At 54.4% G+C, this 2,583-nt stretch overlaps 1 long non-coding RNA gene across 1 annotated transcript; it reads left to right on the top strand.

The window, feature by feature from the left end:
* Positions 1-436: 436 nt before the first annotated feature.
* Positions 437-2,318, top strand: LOC142921760 (uncharacterized). Its single transcript, XR_012939645.1, has 3 exons — positions 437-560; positions 1,465-1,587; positions 2,206-2,318. It is a non-coding gene; the product is annotated as an uncharacterized LOC142921760 (long non-coding RNA).
* The last annotated feature ends 265 nt before the right edge of the window (positions 2,319-2,583 follow it).

Consider the following 2,583-nt stretch of genomic DNA (forward strand, 5'->3'; position numbering starts at 1 on the left):
ATGACCCCAAGAAACACCATCCCCACCATCAAACACGGAGGTGGAAACGTTATGCTTTGGGGGGTAATGAAATAAAACGTAACACAATAAAATTCTAACACGACGTTTCGGCCACAACACAAGTGGCCTTCATCAGGTGAAGGGACCGTACTGTCCAGAGGACAGCGTTGGAGTGAAGACGGCCAAGCCCAGGTCGCGTCCTTTAAGCTTGTTGTCAAGCTTAAAGGACGCTTGCTGTCTTCACTCCAACGCTGTCCTCTGGACAGCCCGGTCCCTTCACCCGATGAAGGCCGCTTGTGTTGTGGCCGAAACGTCGTGAGAATTTTTATTATTTTATTTTTACCTACGTGGTGACTTTACCGAATAGAACCAAAGAGTGTGAACGGGAACTTGACAGAGTGACACTGTGTTCCGTTGCCTCTTTCACAGTGGAACTCTGGACGATTGGATCGGTAGCAGGAAAGCCAAGTCCCTTCCGGTGGAGATGGTGGAAAATCTACACCAAGGGGGATCCTCACGTCCCTTTGTCACATCCGTTAATTCACGGTGACCTCAAGCCCGTGAGTGGACAGGTTGTTGAGAAAGCCCCAGCCACATTCGAGCGATGGGTTTTAATGCATTAGGCTTCGTTTACCTGTCTGGGATATGAGCGGGTTGGAGGTGGGGGGGGTGGTGGCGGCGGCCTCACGGTAACACCGGTAAAGATCGCCCGATGTGAAGTCGACTTTAACCCTACTTTAACCCTATGAGCGGCTTGCCCGAGAGAGAAGAAACTCAGATAACTTAGCAGGACAACAAAACAAAATCATCACCCCAGTAGTGATATCCTGATTTACGTCTTCCCCTCTTACGTTGTTTCGATATTCGTGGCACCTTTCACGAACGCATCCCCGACATAAACTGGGGGTGTCGCTGTTTTCAAATATACAATTTTTTTAAATCAGAATCAAAAGTAAATTTTCCAATTAAAGGCCATTGTTGGTAAGCTCGTTTTCAAAGGGGGCGACTCATCAGCTTCCAAATTGCTCACAAAAAAATGCGCGTTGGAAAGCGTTACCGAATCCACGTTGTGTGTGCAGGCCATTATGTTAAAAGTGTTCCGGCGTAATCCTAATGGGAGTCATTTGCAGCTTCAATTTTCACACCGGCAAAAACTTGGTCCGTAACCGCTGGCACCAAAAACGGCACTACGTCGCGGAATCTGTAACGTCCACCGTGAGACAACCTGCAAATTTGTTGTTGTGGTTATTACCGCACTCCCCGCAGAGTATAACTAGGGTGGCCTGCCCGATGGTAACCACAAACTTCGGCGACAGGCGACCAAAAAAAATCGCGACCGCCGGTGGCCGTGCCGTGGCGCTACCGCGTTGCACTGTTTCTGCACCGCGCGGTGTGTGTAAGGGCCGATGTTGGCTGTGTGACTTTCCCCCTGTGTGTGTGTGCGTGCGCGCGAGCTCCCTGCAGCATCCCGCCAAAGGAGCCGAAGATGTTTGGCCGCCGTCGAGTGCCGGGGACTTTGGCCCCGCTCTGCAAGCCGCTCGCAAACGGCGCCCCGGAGTTTGTGGACTTCATCGGCCGCTGCCTCCAGTAAGGGCCCCTCTCTCTCCCCCCACCACCACCGCGAGGATTCCCGCATCGGTCACTCTGCTCCGAATGATGAGTGGCCGCTCGCCTCCGGGCCACTAGCTCCATCACCTCTCAAGCACAATCAATCAGAAGCTCCATCATTGCACAGACTTGCATGAGCAAGTCTCCGTCACCACCGTCACCGCCACCACCGCCCCGCTGCCGCCGTCACCACCCCCGCTGCCGCCATCATCACCACCACCGCTGCCACCACCACCACCACCACCGTCGTCCCTACCGCCACCACCACCAGCACCGCCAGCACCGCCACTGCCACCATCAGCGGTGAGCCGGGTCCAGTCTCGCTGTGCGACAGGGAGGGCACCGCAACCTCTACAACCGCTGTGCAACGGTAAGCCGCTCTGCGTGTTATATCCTGCGTGTGCGTATCTATATTTGTGATTTATTATCACCTTGCTTAATTACCCAGATAAGCCCGACTGCGTCTTAAGATGCTGTGAATGTTGCGGAGCACGGTTTGAATGCGCACACGGACGATCCGGAGTCGCCATGTCGTAGAGCAACAACGAACGAGCAATAGGAGGGAAGTTAAATGGTGTCGTGTCCATTCTTTCACAGATCGAGCACCGCACAGCCCTCGCTCACCCCGGCCTCTGCGGAGAAGATGGAGCTTGTGGAGGAGAGCATGGAGGGGAGCATGGGGGAGAAGATGGAGCTTGTGGAGGAGAAGATGGAGGAGGAAGGGGAGGTTGAGGAAGGAGGAAGGGGAGGTTGTGGAGGAGAAGATGGAGGGGAGCATGGGGGAGAAGATGGAGGAGAAGATGGAGGGGAGCATGGGGGAGAAGATGGAGCTTGTGGAGGAGAAGATGGAGGAGGAAGGGGAGGTTGAGGAAGGAGAAGATGGAGCTTGTGGAGGAGGAGATGGAGGAGGGGAAGGGGAGGTTGTGGAGGAGAAGATGGAGGGGAGCATGGGGGAGAAGATGGAGCTTGTGGAGG

This window comes from Petromyzon marinus, unplaced genomic scaffold (assembly GCF_048934315.1).
Source record: "Petromyzon marinus isolate PM22_M1 ecotype Great Lakes invasive population unplaced genomic scaffold, UKy_Petmar_22M1.pri1.0 PM_G_Scaffold_9, whole genome shotgun sequence".
Classification (NCBI taxonomy): domain Eukaryota; kingdom Metazoa; phylum Chordata; class Hyperoartia; order Petromyzontiformes; family Petromyzontidae; genus Petromyzon; species Petromyzon marinus.